The sequence below is a fragment of the Dipodomys spectabilis genome, unplaced genomic scaffold, assembly GCF_019054845.1.
Source record: "Dipodomys spectabilis isolate Male_0828 unplaced genomic scaffold, ASM1905484v1 ptg000568l, whole genome shotgun sequence".
In the NCBI taxonomy this organism is placed as follows: domain Eukaryota; kingdom Metazoa; phylum Chordata; class Mammalia; order Rodentia; family Heteromyidae; genus Dipodomys; species Dipodomys spectabilis.
Window position 1 is genome coordinate 37396 of NW_024871245.1, and position 27847 is coordinate 65242.

Below are 27847 nucleotides of genomic sequence, written 5' to 3' on the forward strand. Positions count from 1 at the left end.
GAGCTCTTGCCAGTTGCCACTGCAGCAGCGGCAGCGGTGGCAGCGGTGATCGCAGGCACCATACCTGAACCACAGAGAGTCCAGGACGAAGGAGCCAGAAGCAGCAGGTGAGCGGATTCTACACAACACCAGCAAGAACCAACAAGGAGCAGACATCTTCATCCTGCAGTTCACAGACCAGAGACGACCCAGGAACCAAGACTCGGCGTGAGTAGAAGCCTAATGTCCTCACTCCTTCTCAGGGAGCAGAGGAGGGAAGGCCACCCCTCCACCCCCCAGTACCGGAGATCTCCATCTTGGATACCGACAAAGCTCGGCGGAGCTGCTAGCTCCAACTCAAGCCTTGGAATAAAACGAGTCATTTAGCAGGTCACAAGAACTTAACGACGGCATGACCTGCCAGACTCAGCTCCACCCAGGGAAAAGTCACCCAGCTCGGTCGCCAGCCCAAGGAGTGGCTTTCTTCACTGGGTAATCAGAGCCAGAGGCTGACCCTCCCGCTAGCAGCCACAACAATCAATTGGAATTCAGTAACAGAAACCCTGAGAATGGCTCCAGGCTGGGCTCTGTGAGTTTTTCACAAACTAGCCCCCGGGAAAAGCCACTGTTTGCTGAAAGGCCTCAACTCTACCCAGAACCTAGCCTCATCACTGCATCCCCTTCTTTGGTGATACTCTAAGTAGATCTGCCTCCCATTGAACTAGCCTGGGAGGAGGATCGCCAAATCCTGGGTAAAGCAGAGCATTTTTCTGCCTGTTCGAACAAACTGACTTAAGAAACCAACCAAGCAGCAGAACCACAAGCAGACCAGAGACTCCAACAAGAGGCTGGTTACGAACACAAGGGAGATACAGGATTTTTCCCACCCCTCCCAAAAAAATCAAAGAAGTTTTTTCTTCTTCTTCTTCTTTTTTTTTTTTTTTTTTTTTTTTTTTGGTACCTTATATAAAAAAAATTTTTTTTCTCTTTTCTAAAACTTTTTTTAATCTTTAATTTTTGCCTTTTTTGAAAAAAAATTGTTTTCCAGTAACTTTTTTTCCTCTTATAATTTTTATTTTAGGGATATGTGAGTGTGTGTTTTTCTTTCTTTTTTTGTTTTCTTTCTCTTTTTTTTCTTTTTAAATTATCTTTTTGTTTTTTGTTTAGCTCTACTGAACTTCTGATCTTTTTTTCTCCCTTTCTTATCCTTTTCACCTTTTCCTCTCTTTTGTTCTTCTTTATGTGACTTAATTCTTGTCCTGCACATCCTCAGATAAACCCGTAGTCTATTCAAACACAAAGCAGACATTTTTGCTAATATAATGAAGCAAAATATAAAATTCTTGTCAAATAGCTTTTATTCATAATATATAAAGAACTCTTAATACATGAATCATACAATAAATAACCCAATTAAACAGATACAGAGAGAAGGCAAATAAGCACATCAAAAACCCATACCTTACAATACTATTGTAGAAATTCTTCCAAATGGGTTCAAATAATGCTTTCTGGAATGTAAGGAATGTTAATAATTTCACTATCTTGAGTCTTAAAAATAATAATTTAAAGGGAAATACATAAAGAACTTCAGAATTCAGGGAATTCTTGTTTCATGTTCTGTGCATAATACTTCACAGAACGTATATTCTTTTTTTGGGGGTGGGTCCATTTGTTTGGCCTGAACTCGGATTGGGAGCTGTCCCTCAGCTCTTCAGCTCAAGGCTAGTGCTCTACCACTTGAGCAACATGCCACTTCCAGCTTTTTTTCTTTTTGCTTATTTGGTGCTGAGGAATCGAACCCAGGGCCTCAGGCATGTAAGTCAAGTGCTCTACCACTGAACCACCTTCCCAAGGTATATTCTTTAATTCTCAAAAACAGATGACTACTCTAAGAAACATGTAAAATGTCACCCAGCTAGCACAAGAGTTTTAGATATTAGTATAGTCATGGGGTTTCCAAATCATGAATTGAATCTGAGCCAAGGATTCTGGTTCTGCTCAATCTCAATTGTCATTTACACATCAGCCTTCAGAAACACACCAACTCTCCTCATGCCTCCATTTCTGCATTTTAAAAATGAAGATAACATTCTTCCAACCCTAGATGATGAGATAGGTAACACCATCAGATGACACAGAACACATTTTTGCATTATTGTGATTTATCCAACAATTGTTGAATAGCTTCTATAAAAATCTATGAAAAAATTATCTTATAGCTTTTGTAAAAATCTCAACCATAATTTTATTGGTTTAACACCTTGCTTGAAATTGTATCCCAAATAGCAACAGAATTTATTTACCATAATTTTTCAAGTTGATAAATCAACTTAATCCTCCTCTTCTCTTAAGAAATAAACCCTCTTTATGAGCTCCTCACATTCTGACACATAGCTATGAAGTGCAATTTCATGAGCCCATTATCTCTCATTTTCAGCTCATTGAAATCTGCTTGACAAAATTGCTCTGTTACAAAGCTGGTTGCAAAGATTTCCTTGTGATTTCCCCAAATGATGGTAGTCATTTGTGTAAGTGACTTCATAAACATTTTAAGGCAATTGAAGAAGGAAATTATAGCCGAAAGTTGCAAAGGAAATCTCTTGAAAATTGTATTATAATCTTTCTTCCTTTTTCTTGTCTCTTTTTCTCAGGAGAAGGGATTGAACTCAGGGCCTCACATTTGCTGGATAATTGTTCTTGATCCATACACCTAGCACTTTGTTTAGCTTTAGATTGATTTTCAGATAGTTTCTTATTAACTGACTAGGCTGGCCTCAAACCATGACCCTCCTACTTCTGCCTCTCTTATCACCATGTGTCACTAGTGTGTTTTAAATATTGAAGTCTCAGTATTATACTTTTACCATACCAACTGCAAACCTCCTGTAGCTTCCAGAGTCTAGCTCATAAGTAGTTAGAATTATTGACATGTACCACTATATCAAGCTGAATTTTCTTAAAAAGAAATCTTCAGTAGCTCTTCTAACAAAGAATTATTCACTCACTTCTCTTTAGTCTCCAATTCTCTGCCTCTGTATCTTCTTTCTCATTTTTCTCCTCACTGAAGCAGGCAAGTTTGTGATAACTTCAGTTTTGTTAATGTTTTCAAAATATTCCTTGTTAGTCTAAATTCTTCATTCCTCATGTTCTATATCATAGTGATTTTTCATACCAAAAATATTTGTCTCAGCTAGGAGAGGTGAGTGATGCCTGCAATCCTACGTACTCTGGAGACTGAGATGTCAAGATTTTGGTTGGAAGCCAGATAAATATATTCTATCGAAAAGGAAACTGGGTTTCTCCTATAAAAATAAAAAAAATTATTTCATATTTGTTACAATAACAGCTTACAAATGTAAAGTTATTCAGTTGATAAGCTTAATAGAAACAAGGAATCAAACATGAATTTCTCTCAGGAAATCCAAGTCATTCATTACAACCCTTACTTGATTTGTGAAAGAGATGAAATCTCATTCAGAAAACATAATTAAGTTCCATTGTTACATTCTCATTTCTGTCTTTATCAAAGATGATTCAGAGGAAACAGACATAAACAGATATGAGTCCTGGAACATATTGTAAATGCCAACATTGAATGATCTCTCCATGGTTAGAAAGACAATCTTCACAAATTTTCACGCACCTGAACAACTCATACTGATGCTTCGCTCTGAGCCTGGATGAGTTTTCCCGTTTGTCCTTCTGTGGCACTGCTTCTGTGTCAGGTGTGTGTCTTTCATTTTATTCGGCCGCAGTGGACTCTTATTTCTGCTTGCAAACATTCTGAGAAGCTTTTGCCAGGCCACAAGAAGTACAGATAAAATTTTCATCCCATATTCTCCTCTCACAGTTCTCCTGTCCTGAAAAGCTGTTTACTGAACAAAATGGAGCAATGATTGCACAGTGATATAAACCTGAGCAAGCATTATCACACTAGTAATAACACCAGAAAGGAACAAGTAGAGGAATCATTATCTGAGTGTCACCAGCATCAAAGACCTATTGCTCCACATGTTTAATTGGGACAACTAATAGATGTTTTGCTAGCTACCAGTGGCTCACACCAGCAATCATAGCTACTCAGTAGACTGAGGTCTGGAGATGGTGGTTTAAAATGAGCCCAAGATAGAAAGTCCATGAGATTCCTACCTCCAATTGACTACCATAAAGCTGGAAGTGGTACTGTGGCTCAAGTGGTAGAGTACTAACCTTTAGCAAAGCAGCTCAGGGACAGCACTCAGGCCCCAAAACCAGCACACACACAAAGATAGATGCTTCTAGTTCCTGGCCATGTTCTTTTTTATAATGCTTCTTTTGGTGAAGATTTTGTAAGTCAAATAATCTCGATGCAAAGTAATAGCTATGCTGTCTTGGGCTGGTAGTCCTCTTCATCTTCTTTACCTGTACAATGAAGAAATTTCTTTGCCAAACTGGTTCACTGGGAGAATCCAGTCATAATATTCAATGTACATGTGTGAAAATGTGACCACGTAAATGGAGGGGGTGAGATAGAGAAGACAAGATCAAAAAAGAGAAGAGAAGAATGATCAAATTAATGACATCGATTAAGATGTACTCACAAACCGACATACTAAATTAAAACTCCTTTGTACACTACTTATGTATCATTTTGTAAGTAGAAAAAAATGAAACCAGTGCTTCAGTGCAATCCACACATCTTAGGTATACATTGCTCGAAGCTATTTCTTTTAAAGAATACAGGACAGAGAAGAGTGGAACAAATCATTTCCAGAATAAAACTGATCAACTCTACCCCAAAGTTAACATCAATAGTGATGTTGACCATACACCCTTGATTTCATGCACTGAGAACACATTTCCTCTCATCCCCCAATCCTGGGTTTAAATTCAGGACCAAGATTCTGTCCCCCCCACCCACTCATAGCTAATGCTCTAACATTTGAGACACAAATCCAATTCTGGCTCTTTTTGTTTAATTGGAGATGAGTCTCATGGATTTTCCTGCCCAGACTGACTTCAAATCATAATCCTCAGATCTCAGGCTCGGAATATAGGTGTCAGCCATCAGTACCCAGCTTGAGAACTCACTTTTCCATTGTAATTCTCCTTTCCGAAACTTCATAGCCACAATCTTGGGAGAAAAGATTCAGAGAACTGCCACGCCTACTCCAGTGGAGTCTGCTTAGCATGGGAAACCAGCTTTCAGACCTGAGAATGGGGCTTCAGAGACCCATCTCTGAGTATTGGGACTTCACTGAAGTCTACCTCAGAGAATGGGGCTTTACAGAGACCTATCTCTGAGTATTGGGACTTCACCGAAGTCTACCTCGGAGAATAGGGCTTCAAAGAGGCCTACTCCTGGAAAGGCTGGCAAACCCCCGGGAAAGATGTGTTTCTGCTTTTCTTTTCTTTTCTTCACTGTATAAGAGTGCCTATTAATCTTTTACTGTTTCTGCTGCTCATTGTACTTACTCATGCTCAACGTTCCTTTATTCAAAGCTCTTTCTTAAGAGTGTTGATGACTCCAACTTCTGATGAGTGTCTTAAAAATATGACTAACTCACCAGAGTTAAGTGCTACCCTGAAACCCCTCTTAAGGAGGCGAGTAGACAAGTCATAAGTAAATATAAAAGTATTGGGGGTTTCATGAAGTCACTTCAGCAGAAGGAATTGTCTGTAAGAGATTTACAAGAAGCTGTAGGCGAGGCTAGAACAGAAAGAATGTATGGCAATTGCTGAGATAACTACTTAGGAGAAAGAACTTCCTGTTACTCTCTTTTATTTACTAAGAGACTTGCTAGATCTAGGCCTCCGTAACCTTACTATTAAAGAAGGAACAGGAAAGATCTTATGGGACAATTAAGGCCTCTATAGAAATAAGGTAATGGTTAGATGGTGACAAACATCGAAACCCATTATATTTCTTAGAGATAAGCTGGAAACAAGTGCCTTTCAGGCGACCAGCTGGTGACCACCCAAGAATGAAGCCCTGCAGCAAGATTGTGTAACCTTTTGCCCTTTCTTATGGAGACGTTTGCTATAAAAGTTTGTTATCCTCTGCATTAAATCGCACTCAGCATCCACTCCTAATGTGTGTGAGTTGTCTGTTTGCCATCTCCCCCTCTATTCCAGGTTCCTCCCCTAGGTATCCTCCATCATCCCGACAGAGCCGGTCCGCGGCAGAGAGCCCCCAATTGAAAAACATTCTATAGAATGCCCTGTCCCATACTCCTAAAAAGGGAGAAATGCTATCTCTCTCCCTTTGATGAAACAACAGATGTTAGATTATTATATGATAATAATAGTAGATATTATTATAATGCTCTCAATATCTACTCCCATCCCCATTGATATCAGGCTTGGTTGTAGAACTTACTTTGACAAATGACATGTGAGAAGTGATGGCATGTGTCTTTTCTGAGCTTTAGCCCTTTGGTTTTCACACTTTGCATTCCCTGGGAACCTCCAGCAATCAGTCTGGATCCCAGAATGGACACCATGGTGAGTGGAAGTACATCTGGAATAGGCTTTGTAGCATGATAGAGAGTAATCAAAATTGTAAGGTATTGCGTCCTTGGGTCTGGTTTCCCATATTAAAATTAAGCTCACATTAAGGTCCCAGCTCTAGGTAGTCTAGGTCTCTTTCTCTTTATTCCCTCCCATTCTTCCTGAGTATTTCCTTCTCATTCTTCCTGAATATTTCCTCTTTCTCCTCAGGTGACACCAGTTCTTGAGTCTCCTTATCCTAGAAACTGGTTTTAGGGTTAAACATTGTGGCTTTCTGTTTTACATTTTCTCTTAAGTGTTTCTTCACTTTTGTCTTTCTGGAGTTTTCAGCCAGAAGCTCCCAAGTGTGATGGATCTTCAGATAAAAACCCTCTGCCAGGGATGAGAAGGTGGCACAGTGGTAGAGTGCTTGCTTTGCATGCATGAGGCCCTAGGTTCGATTCCTCAGCCCTGCATAAGCTGGAAGCGACACTGTAAAAGCTTGAGCTGTGGCTCAAGTGGGATAGTGCTAGCCTTGAGCTGAAGAGTTGAGGGACAGTGCCCAGGCCCAGAGTTCAAACCCCAAAACCGACCAAAAAAAATTTTAAACGAAGTAAGCCAGGCCCAAAGAAGCATAGGTCCCATGGTTTCTCTCATTTTCAATAATTAGTACATGTCTGAGACAAGTAGAAACTGTCAGATAAGTTGCTGTTAGGAGAAATGAACCCCAAGATAACAACTCAATTTTTTTTTCTTTCTTGTGATTGTTTCTATCATATTTATAAGATGATTTCTTTGTTGCTTTGTATGTCCCTCCGCCACGGTATGCCCCCTGTGTTCACTGCACTTGATGTTGGCATACTTTGTGCAGGAGAAGTGAAAAAAACAAATTATTTCAATTGGGATGCAGGTGGATCCATTGCAGCAATGAGATGTGCAAGACGTTATGTTGAAAAACGAACTTTACAACTATGGCGGGAGGGGGGTCTGAGGAGGGACCGTTGGGTGGGGGCGGGGAGTTGGGAAGGGATGGGAAGGGGAATCAAAGGAGGCCGCCACAATGCTTGATAAGATATGTACTCATTACCTTGCCCATGTAATTGTAACCCCTCTGTATGGTATTTACACAATTTTAAAAAATAAATTCCTCTGCCACATCTGCCTTGCTTGCTTTCACTCCCCTCATGTTGGCATACTAGGAGGCAAGAATAACATGAAGCTCCAGAAACATTTCGGATAGAAAAAGAAACCGCCTCATGGGACGTGAGCAGTGTATTACAAGAGATTGGGGGCTGAACACAGGTAGAAGGGATCACAGCTTCAGCCTCAGCTGTGTTCTGAATCATTGCCTTGTTACCAGCTTTAACCCTTTGCTCCAAAATCTATGTGGCGAATTCTGCAATTCTTACTGAACCATCCACACACACAGACTTAGTTAGGCATCCAGTATAACATAAAATATACATTTCTTAAATCAGAGAAATCTGTACCAGAGAAAATGTGCAGAAAGAACTTCATTTAATCAGGTTCACTTCATTTTTACAAGCTTATAATTTGACTGAGAGAACAATATCAAATTCTCTTAGCCTTCACAAAATCAAAATATCCAAGCAATACACCACTGTAATGAAAAAAATCTTTTTACTAAAGTGAGTATTTGGAATGGGAAAAATCAAATATTATAAAACTTAAAAATTGATCAAATACCAAAAGAAAAAGAAAGACATTGATCAATAATGAACTACCAATGTGTTTAGCAAATAAATGAAATGTTTGTGATTCTTATCCACATAGGAAATACATAGGAAAATAAAAAGGAAAGTCACTGTGATCCCATCTTACACACCAGAATAGCTATCACCACGCAAATAAACAAACTCCTGGAGAGGTTGAAATAAATCAGGAACTGTGTTTGGTGGTGTGGCATTGTAAACTAGTGCAACCCATATGGAGATCATGATGGAAGACACATATCGGGCTGGTAAGATGGCTCAGTGGTAGAGCGCTTGCCATGCATGCTCAAGGCCCTGGGTTTGATTCCTCAGCACCACATAAGAAAAAAGAAAAAAGCCGGAAGTGTCGCTGTGGCTTAAGTGGTAGAGCGCTAGCCTTGAGCTGAAGAGCTGAGGGACAGCACCCAGGCCCAGAGTTCAGGCCCCACGACCGGACCCAAAAAAAAAAAAAAAAAAAAAGACACATATCTTGAAGACCATTATTGCAAATTGGATCCATACTGAAAGAATATAAATCAATATGAACAAACATGTTCATGGCAGCAATATTCATAGCAATCAAACTGTGTAATCAACCTGGATGTTCCATAAAGAGAGAATAAAGAAAATGCACCTTTCATAGCTATAAACATGTTTTGGTATATAAGAGAAGTGGATGTTTCTACAATATCATTGCTAAATATTTTTGGATAGATACCTAATCCTAATTTCACTGAGTTTTGTGGTATTGTGTTTTTTCTTTAATGAAGGACTTCCTTATTGATTTCAGAGCAGTTACAATAGGATGAAAATATCATATAAAATGTGCATATTAGATAAAAATTTAAATATGTCAATGAACACATAGAGATCATCATATAGAGTTTATAATTTGAGGCAATTTTAAGAAGGCAACAGTAGGGGGAAAATACAATGTTAGAAGCTTAATAACAAATATACAGATATGGAAAAATACCAAAAAAGGTGCAAATAATTAGTGCTAACAGTAACAAAACATTTTCCTCGTTTTAAAAATGAAACTATTAAAATAATACTTAATAACATCAAATAACTATGGCATGGAAGAAAATATAGCATAGATATATTTTCCCCAAAAATTTGTTTTATTTTATAACAAATGGATTAAAACAAAATGTAATTACATGTCTGAAGATGATAACACTTTCAAGTGTCATTGATTGAATCCAGCAAAGGAAAGTAACCGACAAGTATAGGGTAAGAACAACCTGGTTTATGGAAGAAGACACTTAGTAGAACTTTGTGAGGAAAGAATGTTCTCCTTTTTCCTCATTAAAATAGGACAGTTACCTTTTGAGAGAACACTTGTAATGTAGTCAGAGCAGTGGAGTTACTAATTTAGGTAGCAATTTATTACTTTTATTCCCTAATCTTGTGATGTGATTCCCAAATGATGTGTGATCCTAGATTTTCTGAGCCCTTTTTTCACCCAGATTTTCTAATTCCTCCCCATGCCAATGATTATGCTACTCTCATTTCTTCTTGATTGTCAACTCAACTCCTGTGGCCTTTAGTTGCATGAGAAAGAGCTGAAGAAATATGAGGATGGCCTGGTGTCTGAGGTAACATGCACTACTGTTCGGAGGATCTGGGGAAGGATCACCCTGTGGGCCTCATAATCAGATATTAATTGACCTCTTTGGAAATGGAGAAACTCACTCCCTCAGGCAGAATCTGTCATTCCTTGACTTTCTCTGAAGAGATTTGGTAATAGGGAACAATTCAGAGAATGAGCTTTCTCACCACCCACCACAGCCTTGTCAAAATGAACAGGATCAAAATTAAAAGTGGCCTCAGTTCCCATAGGGCTAATCAAAAGCCAAGAGGTCATACATTCCTCCTCACCAGGGACCTTCTGGTAGGAATAGAGTCTGGGCAAAGTCTAAGATGGAGATAAAATGAGACTGGGCCTAAGGAGGACACAAAAGAATGACCCTCTTTTTGACTACAAGTGAGTTGTGTAGTGAGACATGACAACTTCCTTCATATATGAAAATTCACTAGGTCAGTTATCTCACTGCCACTTTGCAGGAGATCAGTTTCCGCAAAGGAGAAGTTTTTTTTTTTTTTTTTTTTAATTTAATTTTATTTTATTTGAGAACATACTGTACAGAGGGGTTACAATTACATGGGCAGGATAATGCATACATTTCTTACCAAGCATTGCAGCCTCCTCCTTTGTTTACCCTTCACCTCCCTTCCCAGCCTCCCCCCTCCCTCCCACCCAAACATACCCCCCCCCCCGACATTGTAAAGCTGGTTTTGATATGACATTTTGTACTTCTCATTGTTGCAACAGGTCCACCTGAATCCTTAAACGACTTGTTTGTCCCCATCTCCTCCACATGTTATACTGACATCAAATATAGTGAAAGCGGGGGTTACACTGTGGGGGAGGGACATACAAAGCAACAAAGAGATAATATTATAAATGCGTTAGAAACACATGCATGAAAGAAACAAAAACATTAAAATACATATTTGAGGTTTCGATTTCCTAACATCACATTATTTGACTTTTTCCGCTTGACTCATACCTATACTAGATAGTGCAAATAAGGGAAACCATGGGACCTATGTTTCTTTGGGCCTGGCTTACTTCACTTAATATAATTTTTTCCAAGCCTTTCCATTTCCTAACAAATGGGGAAATGTCATTCTTTCTGATGGAGGCATAGAATTCCATTGTGTATATATACCACATCTTCTTGATCCATTCATCTACTGAGGGGCATCTGGGTTGGTTCCATGTCTTAGCTATGGTAAATAATGCTGCAATAAACATAGTTGTGCTGGTAGCTTTAGTGTGGCCTTGTTTGTGATCATTTGGGTAAATGCCCAAAAGTGGGATTGCTGGGTCATTGGGGAGCTCTATGTGGAGTCTTTTGAGGAACCTCCATACTGCTTTCCAAAGTGGTTGAACAAGTTTACATTCCCACCAACAATGAAGTAAGGTTCCTTTCTGTCCACATCCCCTCCAGCATCTGTTGTTGTTAGAGTTCTTGATTTTTGCTGTTCTAACTGGAGTGAGGTGATATCTCAATGTTGTTTTGATTTGCATTTCTTTTATGGCTAGGGATGTTGAACATTTCTTCATGTGTCTATTGGCCATCCTTCTTTCTTCTTCAGAGAAGCTTCTCTTTAAGTCTTTCGCCCACTTACTTATTGGGCAGTTGTTTCTTTGAGGATTTGTTGTTGGGTGGTTTAATTTTTTGAGTTCCAAGTATATTTTAGATATGAGACCCTTGTCCGTTGTATGGCTAGTAAAGATCTTCTCCCAGTCCGTGGGCTTTCTATTGATCTTGCTAGCTATGTCATTTGCCCTGCAGAAGCTCTGCAACCTTATACAATCCCATTTGTCCAGCTTTTCTTTGATTTGTTGTGTTTCCGGGTCTTTATTCAGAAAATTTCGGCCTGAGCCAAGGAGACCCAGGGTTTCTCCTATTCCATCCTGTAATGTTTTCAGAGTGTCTGCTTTGAGTTCAAGGTCTTTGATCCATTTGGAGTTGATTCTTGTGCAGGGTGATATAGAAGGATCTAGCTTTAGTTTTCTACATGTAGTTAACCAGTTTTGCCAGCACCATTTACTGAAGAGGCTGTCTGTCTTCCATTCTATTGTTTTAGCTCCCTTATCGAAGATTAGATGGCTATAGGTCTGTAGGTTCATTTCTGGGTTTTCAATTCTATTCCATTGCTCCTGAGGTCTGTTCTTATGCCAATACCAAGCTGTTTTGATTACTATGGCTTTATAGTAGAGTTTGAAATTTGGTACTGATATTCCTCCAGCAGTGTTCTTTCCGTTGAGGAGCGTTTTTGCTATTCGGGGTCTTTTATTGTTCCATATGAATTTTTGGATTGCCTCTTCTATTTCCTTGAAGAATGAGGTTGGAATTTGGATAGGTATTGCGTTGAATTTGTAGATAGCCTTGGGAAGTATTGCCATTTTCACGATGTTAATCTTTCCAATCCAGGAGCATGGGAGGTTTTGCCATTTTTTAAGTTCTGTGTTGATTTCCTTTTTCAAGCTTTTAAAGTTTTCATCATAGAGGTCCTTCACTTCTTTAGTTAAGTTAATTCCTAGGTATTTTATTTTTTGTGGGGCTATTACAAATGGAGTTGCTTTCCTAATTTCAGCCACACTTTTCTCATTGTTGGCATACAGAAAAGCCATTGATTTTTGGGGGTTAATTTTATAACCTGCTACTTTGCCAAAGTTTTGAATCAGCTTGAGTAATTTGGGAGTGGAGTCTATGGGATTCTTTAAATACAAGATCATGTCATCTGCAAAGAGGGAGAGTTTTATTTCTTCTTTCCCTATTTGGATCCCCTTTATGTCTGCATCTTGTCTTATTGCTGTAGCTAGGCATTCTAATACTAGATTGAAGAGAAGTGGAGAGAGTGGGCATCCTTGTCTTGTTCCTGAGTTAAGAGGAAATGGCTGAATAGCATGAACATTTGAATTTCCTTTCTAATCTCTTCCATGACCCACTCATGATTCAGCAGTGTGTTGTTCAGCCTCCATGTGATACCGGACTTTCTTTGGTGGCTTTTGGTGTTGAGTTCTAACTTTATTCCCTTGTGGTCAGAGAGAATGCAAGGTATAACTTCAATGTTTCTGAATTTAGACAAGTTTGCTTTGTGGCCTAAAATGTGGTCTATTTTAGAAAACGTTCCATGTGCTGCTGAGAAAAACGTGTATTCTGATGCTGCTGGGTGAAATGTTCGGTAAATGTCTGTTAAGTCTAGTTGATCTATGCAGCTGTTTAGATCTGCGGTTTCTCTGTTGAGTTTTTGCCGAGTTGATCTATCTAGTGGGGAGAGTGGTGTGTTAAAATCCCCAACGATTAATGTCTTTGGATCTATATGGGATTTGAGGGAAAGTAGTGTTTCTTTGATAAATTTGGGTGCTCCATTGTTTGGCGAATAGATATTTAGAATTGTAATATCCTCCTGAAGGAGAGATCCTTTAATTAGTATGTAGCGACCTTCTTTATCTCTTTTCACGAATTTTAATTTGAAGTCTATTTTATCTGATATTAGGATTGCAACTCCCGCCTGTTTATGCGGTCCGTTTGCTTGGTAGATTTTGTTCCAGCCTTTAACATTGAAAATGTGTTTGTTTTTACGGGCAAGATGTGACTCCTGCAGGCAGCAGATAGAAGGGTCTTGTTTTTTAATCCAACTAGACAGTCTATGTCGCTTAATTGGAGAGTTCAGTCCGTTAACATTAAGAGATAGGACTGAGAGGTATTTGGGAGTTCCTGCCATGTTATCTACCTTCTTGGGGGCTGCGAAAACTGGGTTCTTCCTATGGTTCTTGAATTCTCAGTTTGGGTGCAGTTTCTTGGCCTTTATTGCCGTCTTGTTGGTTTTCTATGTGTAGGACATCTTTAAGAATCTTTTGTAGGGCTGGTTTGGTGGAGATGTATTGTTTCAATTTTTCTTTGCTATGGAAGGTTTTTATTTGGCCTTCAGTTATGAAGGAGAGTTTAGCTGGGTACAGTATTCTTGGTTGATATTTGTTTGTTTTTAGGGCATGGCATACATCATTCCAGGCTCTTCTTGCTTTGATTGTCTCTGCTGAGAAATCTGAGGTGATTCTAATTGGTTTCCCTTTATAAGTGATTACCCTTTTCTCTCTGACAGCTTTAAGGATCTTTTCCTTGTTCTGAGTTGATCCTGTGTGGATTATAATGTGACGGTGGGATGTCCTATTCTGGTCTGGTCTATTTGGGGTTCTAAAAGCTTCTTGTATCTGGACAGGCCTATCTTTTTGCATGTTTGGGAAGTTCTCTGCTAGGATCCTGTTAAACAGATTTCCTAGACCATTAACTTCTGTTTCTAGGTGCTCCTCTACACCCATTATCCTTAGATTAGGCCTTCTGATGGTGTCTTCCAGGTGTTGGATAGATCTATCATATTTCTTGGACTTGTCTTGGATGGTTGTATGTTCTTTCTCTATAATATCTAGGCTGTCTTCAATCCCTGAGATTCGATCTTCTGCATGGTCTAACCTGCTGTCAAGACTCTCTACTTTGTTTTTTATCTCTTTTCCTTCTAGTTGGTCAGCTTTGATGGCTTCAAGTTCTTTGTTGAAGCTCTGTTTTAGGTCTTGTATGAATTTCTTTACTTCCTTAATTTGGTGTTCAGTGTTTGTCCTCAAATCACTTAGTTGATTGGTTATGGTTTCTTTGGGCTCCCATTCCTTCTGTTGGGTTCCATTCAGCATTCCCTTTGTGGTCTCCCTGACTTCCTTCATCTCTTTGTTAATGGATTCCATGAATGCCTTTAGTGATCTTTGTGTGTTCTCTACCTGGTCTCTCAATTCCTGTATTACTCTTTGATTAGCTTCCTCCCGTTCGCGGGATTCCTGCAGATCTCTTTGAGTGTTCTCAGCCTGCTCACGCCATTCCTCCCTTTCTCTTTGAGTATTCTCAAGTTGTTCACGCAAATCCTGTATCAGTTTTTGAGTAGCTTCCTCACGCTTATGATATTCCTGTATAAACTTCTGGGATGCCTCCTCTCTCTCCCTATCACGCTCATACAGAGTCCTTTGTACGTTGTCAAACTTTTCATTTATCATGTTTGCCAGCAGTGTTTGTAGAGCTGTTTGGGAACTCTCCTCTGGATTATTCATTATCTGTTCTAACCCCTGATTATCAGGATTGGGAATTGAGATACCCGAATTTGCCATTTTTCTTGTGTTTTTCCGGCTTACTCTGCCCATTTGAGATGAAGATAGCACCAGTTTTGTGCTAGAACACTAGCTTAAGGCAACCATCAACCAAAGTTTGCATTTGTACAGTCAATAGTCTACAGATACAATCTAGTTCAACAGATACATCTATTCGACATCAAACAACTATATGTTAAAGGACTTTGAACCGCAGAGAAGAATTTGGAAAACCAGAAATTATTAGGGTTAGGGAGAGATGTGGGTAAAAAATAGGAATAGATTGGTGTGGGAAGGCACAGGGAGAGTTAACTATGTCCTAATCACAATGCAGGAAATAGGTTGGGTAGGATGTAAGTAGAGAGAGAGAGAAAAAGAAGAAAGGGAAAGGGGAATGAAAAGAGACCAGAAAAAAAATAGAGACGTAAAAATTAATGTTGTTTTAGAGATTAAAAGACCATCTATTTATAGAGGAATATGAATATGTTGAGAGTAAGGGAGGGACATAGAGGAGATGAGAAAAACTTTTAAAAAATGCTTAAAATATTATATAGGTATAAAGAGGTAGTACTGCTATTAATGAATTTAAGTCTCAGAGGTTTTGAATTGAGTAATAAGTTTGTGGATTAAGTGTGTACACAATGGGGGATAGGGTCTACTGGTTAACTACGGGTTTATCTGAGGATGTGCAGGACAAGAGTTAAGTCACATAAAGATGAACAAAGAGGAAAAGTTGGAAAGGATAGGAAAGTGAGAAGAAAAGATCAGAAGTTCAGTAGAGCTAGAAAAAAAAACAAAAAGATAATTAAGAATGAATGAAAAAGAGAAAGAAGACAAGAAAAGAAAAGAAAACACACATTCACGTATTCCTAAAATAAAAATTATAAGAGGAGAAAAAAAAAAGTTAATGGAAAACAATTATTTTTTCAGAAGAGGCAAAAATTAAAGATTAATAAAAGTTTTAGAAAAGCAAAAAAAAAAAATTTTTTTATATATATATAAGGTAACAAAAAACGAAAAAAAAAACAAAACAAGAAAAAAAAAAAAAGAAAAGAAGAAAAAGAAAAAAAAAGTTCTTTGATTTTTTTTTTTTTTTTTTTGGGAGGGGTGGGAAGAGTCCTGTATCTCCCTTTTGTCTGTAACCAGAGTCTCGTTGGAGTCTCTGGTCAGCTTGAGGTCCTGTGGCTTGATTGGTTTCTTAAGTCAGTTTGTTGGAACAGGCAGAAAAATGCTCTGCTTTACCCAAGATTTTGAGATCCCCCTCCCAGGTTAGTTTACTGGGAGGGTGATCTGCTTTGAGAATCACAAAAGAGGGGGATGCAGTGATGAGGCTAGGTTCTGGGTAGAGTTGAGGTCTTTCAACGAACAGTAGCTTTTCCCTGGGGCTATTTTGTGAAAAAAACACTCAGCACCCAGCCTGGAGCCATTCTCAGGGTTTCTGTTTTTCAATTGATTGTGGTGGCTGCTAGAGGGAGGGGCAGCCTCTGGCTCTGGCCACCCAGCGAGGAGAGCCACTCCAATGGCTGGTGCCTGAGCTGGGCGGCCCCTCCCTGGATGGAACTGAGTCTGTGAGGTCACCTCGCCGCCAAGTTCCCGTGAACTGCCAAATGACTAGCTCTATTCCAAGGCCTGAGCTGGAGCTAGCCGCTCCTCTCAGCTTTGTCGGTATCCAAGATGGAGATCACCGGTGCTGGGGGGGGGAGGGGTGGCCTTCCCTCCTCTGCTCCCAGAGAAGGAGTGAGGAAGCGGGGCTTCTACTCACGGGGAGTCTTGGATCCCGGGTCGTCTCTGGTCTGCAAAGTGCAAGATGAAGTTGTCCGCTCCTTGTCGGTTCTTGCTGGTGTTGAGTAGAATCCGCTCCTCCGCTGCGTCTGGCTCCTTTGTCCCGGACTGCGTCTCAGGTATGCCTCCGTGGCGGTGGTCGCCGCTGCGACCCTGCCGCCGCAGCGGCAGCTGCTCAGATGTGTCTGCTTGGCTTCCCCTCTCTTGACTAACTCTCTGTCCTGTGATGGCACACTTGGTGTGATTCTCTGGCTTGGGACTGTTCACTGGAACTCTGAAACTGTTTTCTATGCAAGAGCTTGTTCAGATTCCAGCTTCTCCTCCGCCATCTTCCCGGAACTTCCCCCAAAGGAGAAGTTTTAAATGTTGTGACTGTCACGTTTCTCTCTAGGCTGTTGTCTCTCCCACCCCTTCCCATGCCAGGAATGCATTGCTTCTTTTAGGCACTCAACTACTTGTCCTCACTCTTAGGCAGGAATACTGTAGGCTATTCTTTTGCCAACCTCTTGCATTTGAGGTAGAATAGGCCCAGGCACTCCTCATGCCAAGGGGTAAATTCAAGAAGGTGAGTATAAGCTCATATTTGTATTGAAAAATAATCATATTCAAAGAATTAAAGAAATTAATAATTGAGAGATTTAGGGTTTATAGCCGCTAAATTTAAGTAATTATTACTAACACATCTAGAATCATGGATTAAGAAGAGAACAGTGAAGTAGTTTCAATATAATTTACAAAAGATACACCATAGCCATAACAGGAGATGTGAGTGTGAAGGAACTATTGGCATAGGTCCATTTACTATCTTAGGAGTGACATTGGATAGGAGGCTTTTGGAATAATATCTAAAACAGAGGAACTTGCTTGGCACTGGTGGCTCACACCTGTGATCCTAGCTACCCTGGAGGCTGACATCTGAGTATTATGATTCAAAGCATGTCCAGACAGAAAAAGCCAGAAGTGGTACATGGGTCAAGTGGTAGAGCACTAGCACTGAGCTCCGGGACACTGCCTCGGCCATGAGTTCAAGCTTCAGGATCAGAATTGCAACAACAACAAAACAATAATGATAAAAAGAAATAAAAGAAGGACTTAAAGATATGTGATGGAATGAGGCTGATGTGTAACTGTTTACGGAACCTACAAGGAGACAAAATTTGGAGCAAAATGATATCTATTCATGACTAATCAAGGATGCAAAGCAAATGCCAAATTCCTCTTCTCAAAAACTTGCAAATGTGGGCTGGGTTGGTGGCTCAGTGGTAGAATGCTTGCCTGGTATGCATGAGGCCTTGGGTTTTATTTCTCAGCACCACATAAGCTGAAAAAGCCAGAAGTGGAGCTATGGCTCAAATGGTAGAGCACTAACCTTGAGCTGAAGAGGTGAGGGAGAGCGCCCAGGCCCAGAGTTCAGGCCCCATGAATGGCCATAAAAACAAAATAAAACAAAACAAAAAAACTAAACTAAACTTCCAAACATATCTTTTCTCATAATTGAGGAGAGGCTTCTTTTACAGGAATTCTTATCTAGCTCAAGGTGAACAGAACTTCAGTAGAATTTTCCTGTTGAGATGTAATGTGCCTAACTGTACTGAAGCTAATCATGGCTAGGAAAGTATGGACTGATACGTTTGTTGTATTTTTCCTCATAAATATATAATATTCTCAGGTATTATATGAAATATATTTCATAATAAACAATATATTATACATTATATATAATATATTAAATATACTATAATATAATATATATATTAACAGACTTCCTAATTTTAGAGTTAGGAACAAGCAACATATTAAAAGAAAAATGCTTGAATCTCTGAGTAATTTCTCTACCACAGGACAATTCCACGTTTCATTCTTATTACCCAAAGAGCAGCCTAGGAAAGAGATGCCCATGGAGGTGGTTCCCTGGATTTTGGAAATGTTATTTCATATATATATGTATATGTATATGTATATGTATATATATATATATGAAATACTGTTTTATACCAGTGAATATATCTAAAACTATAATAACAGATAAATAAGTGAACACCTATGTGCACACACACTCAATCACTTTGAAATATAAGAATTTCTTTTCTATGCTGCCTATTCACCTACAGAGAGAGAACATGAGTTGCCATTGAATTGTCCTGGAAGTTCTTTATCTGGCTACTCTAGCTTCACATTCTTTGTTCTGTAAGTAGCCAGATGCTATGTGTTCAACATACTTATTACAGGCAAAAGTATCCACCCTGACACACAGAGAAACTTGGAATTCAGAAATGCCACAAATAAGTGGGAGGTACACAGTACTTTTCAAAATTGAATAGATTACATATTTATTAGAATACTTGTAAGAAAAAATATTCAGTGCAGGATGAAACACTTCAGAAAACTACAGTTTAAATTATGTATAACCGGGTGGAGGTAGCTCATGCCTGTAATATTTGTTAATCTGGAGGCTGGAATATGAGGATCACAGTTCAAAGCCAGGTTGAGAAAAGTCCCCACGGGACACTTATCACCAATTAATCATTGAAAACTAAAATTGATTCTGTGCCTCGAAGTTGTAGAGAGCTAACCTTGAGCAAAAGTCATCAGAAGCAGTGCCCAGGCTCTGAGTTCAAATTTTGTAATACATAAATAAAATAAAAAATGAATTACATATAATTTTTTACCAACTCTGGAAAAGGAAAATAGGATATGATACATGGCAACATAAGACTTCAAGTAACAACGTTCCAGGGCATTTCCTCACTATTGACAACTAGGAGTAATCCATATTAAAAAAAAAAAAAAAAGATGAACGATTTATACCAAAGTTCAAAATATGTTATACAAAGTAAATGCAATAAACATGCATTCCACAGTCTAGTAACATCATATTGTGTAAAGAATCTGATTAACTGATTCATGAAAACCAATACTAGGCAGTTAAAAAATCCAATATCTCAGGTGTCAACTTAGCACAATACTTTCAATCTATGATGTCTGTTTTGTATATTATCCACCCCTATCCATCCCACAATGGCAGAAAGCTCTTCCTGAGAAAGTCCAGAGACCTGTCTACTGTGAGTGCTCAATGTAAACCTGTTCCCATTCTCTATTATTTGGGCATGTGATGGACAGAATATCTGATAACTTGGAAAAGGCACAATTTGGGACTGGCTTCCAGTAATGATATTTTAGTTCTCAGAAAAAAAGGAAATTGAAGACAGAGGGAAAATTTACCAGATCCCTGAAAGATTTCTATCATTGTGCTAAAACTGTACCCTTCTACTGACACTTGAACAAACGTCAGTAACTGTCACACCAACCACATGTCCAAAAAATAACTTTCCAAATATTGACCTGTTTTTACTTTGGTAAATCAAGACACAATATTGTGGCCATGTTTTACTTAAACTATTAGCTATGTTTGGCCCAAGGGATAATTGACCTTACCAATTTCTTAAATTTTAGGTCATCACATACTCACTTCGTAGCCCTTAAACATTAAAAATACCTATCCATATAAGTCTGCATTACATACTTATTACTGTTTTTCTTCATTTGTCATGTTTTACATATTTGTGTATCCCAGGGCTTAGTTCTGTAATGTTCATTCTCATGGTTGTTATCACTGAATAATGTAATTATTTCTGTTTTTTTCTCTCCAGCTCTGTTTTTTCTTTAATTCAAGTCCTTAATAGCATCCTGTTTACTGACAACTAGCTACTGATTTTAACAAACTAAAAAGATCCCAAAGTGAGCTTTGATATTTATATACATACCTATTCCGCGCTACTATTTAATTAAGTGATAACTCTTCTAGCTGTCTTGTCAAAATAGCTGGCAGTCATTTCAAACTTACATACTTTTCACACCTCATATTTAATCTATGACCAGGTTTCAACAAATTAACTCACAGAATATTTTAGGAACCATACATACATAAAATATGTGTGCTAGTACTATGAGTTAAATTCAGAGCCTAGGTTCTTTTCCTTTTCCTTTTTGCTCTCAGGCTGGCAGGCTTCCATTTGAATCACAGCTCAACTTTTAGCTTTTTTGGTTCTTAGTTGAAGATAAGTGTGTCGTGGTCCATTTAACTAGTCTAGCTTGAAACTATGATCCTCTGTTTTCAGCCTTATAAATAGCTAGATTTAAAGGCATGCACCACTAAAATCACCTCTATTATATTTGAATGAAAAATAAATTTAAAGAATTAATATTTCATGGGACCTACGTTTCTTTGGGCTTGGGTTACTTCACTTAATATAATTTTTCCAAGTCTTTCCATTTCCTAACAAATGAGGCAATGTCATTCTTTCTGATGGAGGCATAGAATTCCATTGTGTATATATACCATATTTTCTTGATCCCTTCATCTACTGAGGGGCATCCCATGGTTTCCCTTATTTGCAATATCTAGTATATGTAGGAGTCAAGCAGAAAAGGTCAGATAAAAAGTGATGTTAGGAAAATGAACCCTAAGATATGTATTCAAATGTTTTTTTTTTTCATGCATTTGTTTCTAACGCATTTATAAGATTAGTTCTTTGTTGCTTTGTATGTCTTTCCCCCACAGTATAACCCCTGCTTTCACTGTATTTGATGTCGGTATAATTTGTGGAGGGGAAGGGGAAAAACAAGTCGTTTAAACGTTGCAACAATGAGAAGTACAAGTTGTCATGTCGAAAACGAACTTGGGGGGGGGAGGATTAGGTGGGGGAGGTGGGGGGAGGCTTGGAAGGGATGGGAAGGGAAAACAAAGGAGGAGGCTACAATGCTTCATAAGAAATGTACTCATTATCTTGCCCATCTATTGTAACCCATCTGTACAGTATTTTCACAATAAAAAAGAAGGAATATATCTAATATTTTCAAATCAGTATGCTTTCATTTACACTAAAACACATTGCCTTAAATGCTTTTTGTTATTCCAGCTCTCTTACCAAGAAAGGAAAGAAAAATTCACAACCAAAGAAGCTCTGAATGTACAAATGCTCAAGCCTGCAAGTCACAATTTCTTTGCTGGGAAATAACAAAGGATGATACCATCTAAGGCAAAACAGGAGAAAATGCTCTTCACTGAAGTTACTGGAAGTTGAAGATGAGGAGGAGCAACTTTATTCAGAAAGTATAACAGTGTTTGCTGTTGTAGGATGATTCTAGTGGATAAGCGTAGCCAATCTTAGAGAATGTTTATAGTGATGAGGAGAATATTTGAAGGTGCATATGTAATTACAAAGGTGAGCTTTCTTGAAGATATATGTTTGTAGCATAGTTTGTATACTGTTGAAAAAGAGGCAAGATAGGGATGTTGACATTCCTTGTATCTTTCACTGTATTAAATTAAAACCAGTTTTATACAAATATTATTCATAGTAATTATAGAATATCACTAATTATGCAAATATTACAAATATATCATTTATATGTTATGTAATATAACAATACATATATTATGCACACATAATTTAATTTTTCTACTTGTCTGTCCAGGAATTAAACTGGGAATATCTTTGAAAATTGATAGCAAATTATGGTCCTTAGAATTTTATGTAACATATAGTTTTATCTAATAATTAGTTATTTGTCCTGAATTGGTTTAGAAATGAAATGTTGTAATATAATTGAACATTCAAAAATAATTATGTAAGAACATGCCATAGATGGAATTAAAAATATAACATGACTCATGTCTGTAATCCCAGCTACTTAGGGGCCAAGATCTGAGGATAGATATATGAAGCCACTCTGAGTGAAACGGCTCAGGGACAACATCCAGAGCATCGTTCAAGCCTCAGTACTGGCACAAAAAAATTATGTGACTAAAACATACAAATACATGTATTTAAATAAAGATGTCATTCCTTGTATCCTTCACAGTATAATACTAAAACCAGTTTATACATGTATTATTTATAGTAGTTATAAAATATTAGTAATTATTCATATATTATATATATATATCATTCTTATGTTATGTAATATATTGCATATATTATGCACACCAATTTTATACTGATAACACTAATATCCATTATATTGATATATGTTTTAGAATAGGGAATAAATTTTCTTTGGTACAACAAGGAAGAAACTAGTCACAAAAATTATTCATTTTGTATTATATATCCATAGCAAACTATTCCTTGTGTATTCAAGGTACTTAATGATAAAAGCCTGTGTTCATCATCAGTACAGCTGTCTTTGACATGGATTTGTTCTCCTTAAGCAATTACTCCTGGAATAATAAACAGTGGCAACTGAATGATGTTCATTCAGTTATTTCATTTGGAATAAAAATCACTTACAATGTCATTACCCAGACCCTTTCATTTAAAATACTTATATTCTGTAGCAATGTTATTGCCGTTATAACCATAATTAGGAAGAAAATGTGAGATCATCTACTCAATAGCTCTTGAAAGGTCAGAATATTCTTAGATATGCCTGGAAAAAACCTGGATTTGAATTATGGGTCTACATCTGATCAGTCTTAGGTACTTGGGAAATTTGTTTGGCCTTGTTGCCTACTTCTGCTTTTAATAAAATACTTAGGGCTGGGAAGGTGGCTCAGGGGTAGAGTGCTTGCCTTGCATGCATGGGGCTGTGGGTTCGATTCCTCAGCACCACATAAACAGAAAAAGCTGGAAGTGGTGCAGTAGCTCAAGTGGTAGCATTAAGCTGAAGAGCTGAGGGACAGCACCCAGAGTTTAGGTCCCATGACTGACTAAAAGATAATAATAAAAAAATAAAAAATAATTAATTTCCTAACTTGAAGAACTGTCATAAGCATAAAATTACACTAATGCAGGTGCAGTGCTTGGAATGGTGTCTGCACATTTTGTACTAGGTCCCAGAGAAGTCAACTTCCATCAACATGGTCACAGCATCCTTCCTGAAGGCCTTAAGAAATATATACCCAATTGATATTAATATCTGTGAAAATTTGTCTTTATTAAAAAAAGTCTTGTCTTCATATGAAACAAAGAAATAATGTTAGGGCGGTCCTGTGGCTTTTACTCTGAAGTAGTTTTGCCTAAATTTCATTCTTACTCTATTAGTGGTAGCAGTAGCATTCTTTAGTACTACCCTTCATATTTCTAGTTGTGTGTTCCATTTGGAATACTATTGTAACTTAGTTTATAATCTTTGTTATCAGAATAAATAAATTAAAACTGCTGATGTTTTCAACAAAGAGAAAATATTAGGTGTGCATTATATTTTATGTTCTTAATAGTTTCCTGAAATTATTCCTTTTGGATTATATATCCTTACCAATCTACTTTTTATGATTTCTTATATGATTATATAGATTTCTTATATGATTCTTACATGATTTCTTAGATATCCATAAATAAAACAGCTCAGAACAGGAAAAGAGTAGGTAAGAAGTCATAAAAAATAGTATTATGGTGGACTTAATGGCTACGTGTAAAGCACATATAACAAAACTGTTGGAAGATTCATTTTCTCTTTTTGCTATTATCTCCCCTTCTTTGTAGCAAGGTTCTCACTATGAAGTGCCAAGTGGTCTGCACATTTCAAGCCTTGTCTCAGTGACAGAAGTGATGGGATTAGGGACATGTTCTCTCATGACTGGCTTTTAGGAAGCTCACAATAAAGCAATAACAATACACATAAATAAACTTTTGTGAGTGATGTGTATTCACTTCCTCAACTGCCAAAATTAAATTCATATATCAAAACATCAAATTACTTACATTATAATATATGCGGTTCAACTGGCATCACTAACACCTCCATAAATCAAATGTAAACTAAAAGCTCTACTTCAAAAACCAACTTCAAAGGCAGTGTTGGAAATACAAGAAGATAAACAACAAATCTAAAGTAGTGAGATCTTTAACCATGGCAATGAGCAATGATAGCTGAAATTTTAACCAGGCTTGAAAAGTTCGGGTGACCACTAACTATGTGATTAGAGTTGCAGAGTTGACCTTGGGATCAAGATTGGAGGTAAAATTCAAAGGCAGCTAAGGTTGCCGCAGTATTGTAGCTCGATACAGTGTGACCCTCCCTGATAATGGTAAAGCATAGAGTAGAAGCTAAGTCAGTAAAATGTATAGGAAGTATTCTCCACTGAGAATAATTGCAGGGGGTGATCATCACTCTTGCTTTGAAAATGTACAGACCATCATTCTACTTTAAGTTCTAACGTAATTCTGATATAAAGACAATTATGACACAACAATTAGTGCTGAGCAGTGTGGGTGTATATTACGCTAACATATGTAAAATCCTTAGAGGTATGGAATGGCCTGACCCTCACACTGAGTTCTATGTTGTTGAGTTTCATGGAGAAATGTTCATAATTAGGCAATTCACACTCATCTAAATCTGATTCAGTCAACTGAGATAAGACATTAGGGTCATTACTCCAGTGACCTGGTTTTGTTACCTATGAAAAAATTAACATTATTTCACAATGTATATATTTTTCTGAAAATTTATGCAATATCAAGTACAAAATATACAAAAAGACAATTATCCATCTCTTTATATTATTAAAAATAAAGATACTTCTGAATTGTTCTTTCTTGCTAGAAAATCACAGGATGACCGCTGATGTTTGCTATCTTTCGAGGTGCTCCTACACACTTCTGAATATTGTTCAAGGTGTTTTTCCATAGTTTGTTTTGAGGTGATCAGAATATCAATACTGTAACTAACAACAACCATGGAACAGCAAAGATGATGGGCTATCTGGCCAAAAATCTGAGAAATCACAGGAAGTGATAGGAAAGAAGACACCAGAGGACCCACAGCCTCATTCCAGCTTCTGGATCCCCAAATCCTGCTTAACATGCTTTATATTCATTCTACTACAGGGGTGGGAGGTGGTCAGTGCCTACAGGTATGCCCACAAACTAAGGCATCAATCTAGCTTGTGGTTACAACTATTAACATGAGGTATTGTTTGTATACATAATGATAAATCCCTTTTTGTTAGAGAGCCGAAGGGAGCAATAGTCATTACAACCATAGCACAGACATCCATCTTGTCTCCAAAGTCTTAGTCGTTTAGTGTCCAACAGCTCTAACTTAAATACTCTTGAGGTAATAACTCATACCCTTGTCTTCCCTTGACTGTTTGACCTTCCCAGAGCACAGTTCTCAGCTTTTTGATTGCTGTTTGAGATGGCTTCCCAATCTATCCTTTCCAGGTCTAACAGTTTGACTGTAGATTCTGTCACAAGTACTGTTACAGTCAATAGTCAGGAACCTGAAACATGAGAATTAGGAGTTGAAGAAAGCCTGGTCTAACCTGCAGAATCTTGTCTCCAAAGAAAAGAAATTCTATAAATATTAATCTACTATGAAACATACAATACGTTAAATTTATATAATGGAACAAATAGATCATTGTTAATGGAAATAAAATTTTGGTAGAAGTTTTAAACACATACATATGTATATATATTTAAACTTGGAGAAATAAAATTTCAAGTGGTATTATATGCAAGTTTCATTCTACCTGCCACCTACCTATTTACCGACATGCTTATTTCTGGTTAGTCTTCACAAAACACTGTTTTCTTACATAAGTACCAAAAAATTGCAAAACAAAAGGTACAAAAAGTGCAGTATCATAATACAAGTGTAGTTTAATCCCTACCAAAATAATTTGGAGAAAACATGCATTAAGTTAATGGCATTGAGTACTACTTAAGAAGGAGAGTCTAGAAGAATGTGTATATTTTGTAAATTGTGTGTGTGTTTGTGTGTGTGTGTGTGTGTGTGTATGAGTGTGTGTGAGTGTTCCATAGTAAATAATGGAGCCAGAAGTAGACATATTATTCTTGCTTAGTCTTTTTGCTCAAAACTGACACTCTATTACTTGAGCCACATCTCCACTTCTGGATTTTTTTTTTTTTTTTTTTTTTTTTTGCCGGTTGTGGACCTGAACTCTGGGCCTAGGCGCTGTCCCTCAGCTCTTCAGCTCAAGGCAAGCGCTCGACCGCTTGAGCCCACAACACCACTTCCAGCTTTCTCTGTTTATGTGGTGCTGAGGAATCGAACCCAGGGCCTCATGCATGCAAGGCAAGCACTCTACCACTGAGCCACCTTCCCAGCCCTGGATTTTGGTTTCTTAATGGGAGAAATATCTCACAATTTTCTGCATGTGCTGTTTTAAACCAGGATCCTCAGTTTTTGACCTCTAAAGTAGCTAGGTTTTAAAACATGAGCCACTGGTGGACAGCACTACGATAACTTTTTGCATGTTTGAATATATTTTAAAGTAAGACATATATGTTACTTGTGAGAATGACGAAATAGTAATTAATGTTTAACAGAATTTAAAGCATACAAAACTGAGAATGGCAAGTAGTTGAGAATTGTATGGAATAAATCAAAATTACCTGTGACATTTTTCATTCGGTGCACAGTAATGATTGCATTGTTGGACCCTAAGGCCATCAGATAGCTGAGCTCCAGCTGGCTGCTATGCTCATTAGGCCAGCTAGTGCTTTTCACAAAAATGTGATGTTGTTGGATGGCAAGGATCATTTTCAAGATCAGAACCTGAGATATTTCTATTATCTAGAAGGGGCAACATACCAGGACAAGAAATGTGGTTAACAGTGATTAACAGCAAAAACCATCCAGTCCAAGGAAGACAGAATAACTCTTTCTATATCTGAAAAGAGGATCACAAAGAATCGTGGGCTGAATATGATGGTCAATGTCTGTAATCTCTGAATTTGGGAGGCTGATTTAGGAGTAGGCTTGGGACCAGTGTAAATTTTAGGCCAACAGAAGGACACATAGTAAAATGCTATCTTAAAACAACAACAACAAAAGACTCAATGACTGGGAATGTAGTAGAGTGCTAAGGTAGCATGCATGAAGCACTTGATTTGATTCCTTAGTATGACATAAGCAGAAAAAATGGAAGTGGTGCTATGGCTTAATTGGTAATGTGCTAGCCTTGAGCAAAAGACGCTCAGAGAGAGTGCCTAGGCCATGATTTCAAGCACCAGGGCTAAAGAATTCTTTATACTCAATAGAAAATTGTGCTGTTGTACATTCATAATAAACTTTGTTAGGAAAAAGTAAAATAAATTAATGAAATATTATCTGGCATTGGACAGGACATAGTGAGATCTGAAAATGATTGCTGCCGATGGTTCCCTGATACAACTTACGTTACAGATACACTTGCCATATTGTGAATTTTTAAGGA